The 6,380-nt window shown below is 42.3% G+C and overlaps 1 long non-coding RNA gene across 1 annotated transcript; it reads right to left on the bottom strand.

Annotated features, from left to right (window-relative positions):
• Window positions 1–3,537: 3,537 nt before the first annotated feature.
• On the bottom strand, window positions 3,538–5,493 carry LOC130732336 (uncharacterized). Its single transcript, XR_009017010.1, has 2 exons — window positions 5,060–5,493; window positions 3,538–3,779 (listed from the first exon to the last, which is right to left on the bottom strand). It is a non-coding gene; the product is annotated as an uncharacterized LOC130732336 (long non-coding RNA).
• Between the last annotated feature and the right edge of the window lie 887 nt (window positions 5,494–6,380).

The raw sequence follows: 6,380 nt of genomic DNA, 5'->3' as shown, positions 1-6,380 counted from the left end.
TCGGACTTAGAAGAAAAACAATGTAATAATCCCGCTGGCACTGTACAGCCGGAACTACGTTCACTAAAACGGGGATATCTGGAGCTACAGATATCGGATCGACACGAAACCACTTGGGGAATTTTCTAGACTTGAAGGGCTACAACTCTCATGAGGGAAGTTTTCCCAAATGAAGTCGTTAAGACCCTCTAAAAATTCACACAAGTTGACAGTTCTAATCTGCCAGTTATCAAACATAGCCAAAAACTTCAATTTTATTCAAACTTCCATAAAATTGTTCCAAATTGAACTTAGGGCCTTACAATACCACCCCCCTTAAAATAGTTTCGCCCTCGAAACTTAAGGGTTTACAAATAAATCGGGGTGTGACTCCCGCATCTTATCTTCTAACTCCCAGGTCGCGTCGCCAGTCTCTTGGTTCCACACGACCTTCACTAAAGGTACCTCCTTGTTTCTTAAGCGCTTTACACTTCGATCGACGATCTTGATGGGTGGCATCACCATCGTTAGATCATCCTTCAGCTGTATATCGTCTGGCGTAATCACATGCGAATCATCTGCCATGTACTTCCGCAACTTCGACACATGAAGAACGTCATGGATGTTGGATAGAAAAGGCGGCAACGCAATCCTATACGCCACTGGCCCAACTCGTTCTGTTATCTGGTACGGTCCAATGAATTTTGGAGTAAGCTTCTTAGACTTGACCGCCCTTCCGACACCTGTCATCGGGGTAACCCGTAAGAAGACATGATCTCCAGCTTGGAATTCCAGCTCTTTCCTTCGATTGTCAGCGTAACTCTTCTGACGACTCTGCGAGATCCTCATCTTTTCTTGAATTCGCTTTACTTCTTCGGTGGTTTGCTGAACCAGCTCGGGTCCAATCACTAAGTTCTCCCCATCTTGATGCCAGCACAAAGGCGTCCGACACCTCCGACCATACAAAGCTTCATAAGGTGCCATCCCGATGCTCGCATGAAAGCTGTTGTTGTAGGTGAACTCAATCAGCGGCAACAACTCATCCCAGCTTCCTTTATTATCTAGCACACAAGCTCTTAGCAAATCCTCCAAGGATTGAATAGTCCTTTCAGTTTGCCCATCCGTCTGTGGGTGATAAGCGGAACTCAATCTCAGCTTGGTTCCCAAAGCTTGTTGCAAAGCCCCCCAGAAACGTGAGGTAAACCTCGGGTCTCTGTCCGACACAATGCTAGACGGTACACCATGCAGACGAACAATCTCCGCGATGTAGATTTCTGCTAGTCTCTCCACCTTGTAGTTCAGATTGATCGGCACGAAGTGAGCGGTCTTCGTCAGTCGATCAACCACTACCCAAATTGCATCAAATCTTCTTCGTGTTAGGGGTAACGCCGTCACGAAGTCCATAGAGATGCTATCCCATTTCCACTCCGGAACATCCAACAACTGTAGTTTTCCTGCTGGCTTCTGATGTTCCACCTTAGCCTTCTGACAAGTCAAGCATGTCGACACATACTCAGCTACTTGTTTCTTCATTCCAGGCCACCAGAAATGAACCTTCAGGTCTTGATACATCTTGTTCATCCCCGGGTGAATGCTCAACCTGCTCTTGTGACCTTCATCCAAGATTAATCTTCGCATAGCTGCGTCATTGGGTACACAAACCCGTCCCTTGCAACGCAGTATGTTATCGTTTTCGATAGCGAACTCCGGTGCCTTCCCTTGAGTAACTAGTTTGCGCCACTCAAGTAATCCTTCATCAGTCTCTTGCTTCGATTTGATCTCATCCAAGAGCCCACTCGACACCGTCACCATCCCGAAACTAAGTTTCCCGGGAGCTATCTTCACATCCAAACTCAGATCTCGGAACGCCTCCAATAATTCTAACTCCTTGACCATCAACGAGGATACATGTATAACCTTTCGACTAAGAGCGTCAGCTACCACATTAGTTTTCCCCGGATGATACTGTAGGTCAAACTCGTAATCCTGAAGAAATTCCATCCACCTTCGTTGCCTCATGTTCAGATCCTTCTGATCAAACAAATACTTCAGACTCTTGTGATCGCTGTAGATCGTGAACGTACTGCCATACAGGTAATGTCTCCAAATCTTGAGAGCGTATACTATAGCAGCCAACTCCAAATCATGCGTAGGATAATTCTTCTCATGAATCTTCAGCTGTCGCGAGGCATAAGCAATCACTTTCTTCTCCTGCATCATTACACAACCCAACCCATTGTGTGAAGCGTCACAATAAACGTCATATGGTTCTCCTTCCTTGGGTAAAGCTAGTATCGGTGCAGTAGTCAGTCGCTTCTTCATTTCCTGGAAACTCTCTTCACATTTCTCCGTCCATGCAAAAGGTTGGTTCTTCTTTGTCAACTGAGTCAACGGTGAAGTCAACTTTGCATAATCCTTCACGAAGCGTCTATAGTAGCCAGCAAGTCCAACAAAACTTCTGATGTCGCTTGCTGTCTTAGGTTGTTCCCATGACATGATCGATTCAATCTTGCTGGGGTCAACAGCCACACCCTGACTTGATATGAAATGACCTAGGAACTTCACCTCTTCCATCCAGAATTCACACTTCGAGCCATTAGCATATAGCTCCTTCTCCCGCAATACTCCTAGCACTTGACGCAAATGCTCTTCGTGTTCTTCTTTACTCTTCGAGTAAATCAAAATATCGTCAATGAACACCACCACGAACTTGTCCAGGAATGGCCTGAACACTCTGTTCATGTAGTCCATAAATACTGCGGGTGCATTTGTAACTCCAAATGGCATCACGAGATACTCATAATGCCCATAACGAGTTCTGAATGCGGTTTTCTGTATGTCAGCCTCCTTGACACGAATTTGGTGATATCCTGACTTCAAATCTATCTTCGAGAAAACAACAGCACCCCGAAGTTGATCCATCAAATCATCTATCCGAGGCATCGGATAACGATTCTTCACGGTCACTTTGTTGAGTTGTCGGTAGTCCACACATAGTCTGGACCTTCCATCCTTCTGCTTCACCAACAGCACTGGTGCACACAAACGCACACAGGCGTACACCTTGGGCGCAAAAGGGATTCCAAAGCCCACTCTTCCTTCGATTGACATTCCATCAATCGATCTCAGAGTTCAAACATCTTAATATAATCAAACACTTAGTCTCAAGTATCACGGCAATGATACTAACTACAGACAATCTCACAGCCAAGCAAACATCTTAGCAAACAAGTCTACCCAATCTCACCGTGAAGCTTTGAAAACATCTTTATCAAAAACAAAAACATCAACGAGTTCGGAAACTCGTAAGCCCAAAACCCTTAGTGCTCTGGTTTCTCAACCGGAGCTCTGATACCACAATGTAACGCCCCGATTTCTCGAGTGTTACACAGTAACTAATTAACCAATTTTCGTAAAGAGTTTTCGTCGATTCACTTATTAATCTTCAATTAATGACAAACCTTTCATTTTACAAAAACTCTTGAAACATAACCTTTCCAAAAAACACGCGGAAGTAACCAACTTCGTAAAACTTTTTAAATAACCAACTGTAAAGAGTACGAATCAAAGGCCTGAATGAAAATAAAGATTACATCAAAACTTGTTCATTCGAATTTAAGCAATAAAATTGTTCGATACCAACACTTCGGAAACTCTCAACCCCAACAGAAAACAAAAGACTCTCAACCCAAACCCTATTCCTTAGCCTCTTCCTCTGAAGTGTAGTCGTCCTCCGGTATCGGCACGTCACGTAGCATCAACTCCCAAGAATGAGTCATCGCCATTATCTTCACGACCATCTACCCCCCCCAAACAAACACATAGCAAACAAGCAGGGTCAGGTCCAACAAAAGAATGATAATGACAAAATCAACAACAACATATATAATATAAGTACATTATATGTCTTTTATGGGAAAGAGTCAGTTACTAACGGAATCTCACTTCACACAACCCACCAAAACTTCCATGGCCATAATCACGATCATCCGCAGATGAACAAATCTCGGAGGGGACTCACCGTACAACCCTCAATCATGTGGGGGGACTCACCGTCCGCCAGACTCACCGTCCGTCCACAGAATCACAAGGCGACCGCAGTCAGCCAATCACGTGGGGACTCACCGTACAACCCTCGCGTGCAAGGTACCATCGTTCTCATGGTCCATAGTCCTCACCAGACCTATGTCCAATTATTCACATTTACTTGCAAGCGAGTTTATTACACTTTTCTCTTTGTTAAGTCTCTAAAATCAATCCTAGAGTCTTATCATACTCTTTATACAACAACCTTCACAACACAACATTCACGGGTTACAAGGGAATTACGGCTAGGTGAGCGACCCTTGAACCATTAACTCAGAAAATAAATATAATCCACGTAAAGGAACGCAAGAACATTCACTCATGCATAATATATCATCGCAACTTCAACATATTGACAGCAGAAACAACTTTCACAAAAATAGAGCCACAGAATGCATCTTTCAACCAAAAATCACATATGATACCTTTCTAGAAAGCTATTTTAAATATCTACAACTCTCTAGTTAAAATCATTTTCATTTGAGCCCCAGAATTAGGTGATATTACTCCTTAAAGTTTCTGTCCGACACAGGGAAAAACAGCAAGTATGACAGTTACCCAAAACGACCTACAACACACAATACTAGACCAAAATTTATGATCTTTATATGCCTGGAAAGCTCTTTCGAAGATCTACAATTTGTATTTTAATCATTTCTTTATTTGACGACCAGAAACAAGTGAAAATAGGACCTGAAGTTTACTGTCCAGCACAGAAATCTGACAGAGAATGCATCTGCCATCAATTTCGTTTAAGCCATTCTATTCTAAGGGTTCTAAGTCATCTACCAGCATCAAATATAGTAACATGTTCACAGTGTAACCCAATATGACCTGGAAAAGTCCAGCACACATCGCATATTCAAAACCTCAAGCACATCAATCAAGTTCATACATAAAATCATGTCAAAGCATGGCAAGAATCATAATTTTTCCAAGAAAACTCATGATATAACCCCTATTCTACCCAAAAGATCCTAAGACCAGCCCTTACCTTGTTTGGTGATGGAAAAACAGAAGTTTGGAGATGGAAAGAAGGTTCAAAAGCTGCTGTCCTCGTTCTCTATTTCCTCTCCCTCGCGAATCCCTCTCTACTCGCGCTCTCTCCCTTGCTCGCGTGCGTGACCGGCGACAATGGTGGTGGCTTGGGCGGCGGCTCCCTTCTCTTCTCTCACACGTTCTCTCTTTTCTCTCTTCTGCTCTCTCTTTGTTTTTCACGTGGAGGTGCTGTAGTGTATCTCTGTTTTCTGATTGTGGAAGAATAGGGTTTCCCCCCTTGGCTAAAATCCCATGCATCCCACAAGTGGGCTAGGGTTTTGTTTTCCACAAGCCCGACCCAAGTCCAACCTTAACCCACCAGTCTAATTACCTAATCAGACCTGAAACTTACTAAAACCTAAGCCCTCAAAGGTAAATTCATAATTAAATTCGGACTTAGAAGAAAAACAATGTAATAATCCCGCTGGCACTGTACAGCCGGAACTACGTTCACTAAAACGGGGATATCTGGAGCTACAGATATCGGATCGACACGAAACCACTTGGGGAATTTTCTAGACTTGAAGGGCTACAACTCTCATGAGGGAAGTTTTCCCAAATGAAGTCGTTAAGACCCTCTAAAAATTCACACAAGTTGACAGTTCTAATCTGCCAGTTATCAAACATAGCCAAAAACTTCAATTTTATTCAAACTTCCATAAAATTGTTCCAAATTGAACTTAGGGCCTTACAGTATCAGAGCTTCTATGACTTAGTGGTCTAGAGTTCGATCCTTGCTCCCCTCACTTTCTAATTAAAAAGTGGAATTTAAGCACATGGTAGATGGGCATGTGCATTATACACGCTTCAAGCCCAAATGGCTCTTGCGTGAGAAGGCGTGTTAAAATATAATATAAAACCATTGATGTGACCCTTACCTCTTAGGCACATGGAATTAAGAACGTTAAGTATCTGAGCTATTTAGACAATCACGAATGGACTTTATGAGAGATCAGTTAACAGAGGGAGCTCTTGAACAAGTACAATTGTAATATTATTATATGAAGTATGCATAATAAATGAAATGTTAGTGGTATAAAAAGCAACACTTTGTGATGCCCGTCAGGTATTGTGACGCCTAATTATTTTAATTTTAGAGTATTGGATTAAATTAAATTCAGGTGCTTTTATAGATTTGCTTTACCTTTTTTATGAAAAGGTCAAGCAAATAGAGGCTACTGTCAACACCTTATTTTATCAGTCTCTTTACTTTCATTTTAGTTTCATTCAAATTTTTATTTTTTATTATTAAAACTCCCAAAAAAATGTACAAAGAA

This window comes from Lotus japonicus, chromosome 1 (genome assembly GCF_012489685.1).
Source record: "Lotus japonicus ecotype B-129 chromosome 1, LjGifu_v1.2".
Taxonomy (NCBI): domain Eukaryota; kingdom Viridiplantae; phylum Streptophyta; class Magnoliopsida; order Fabales; family Fabaceae; genus Lotus; species Lotus japonicus.
This window is presented reverse-complemented; position numbering and strand designations above follow the sequence as displayed.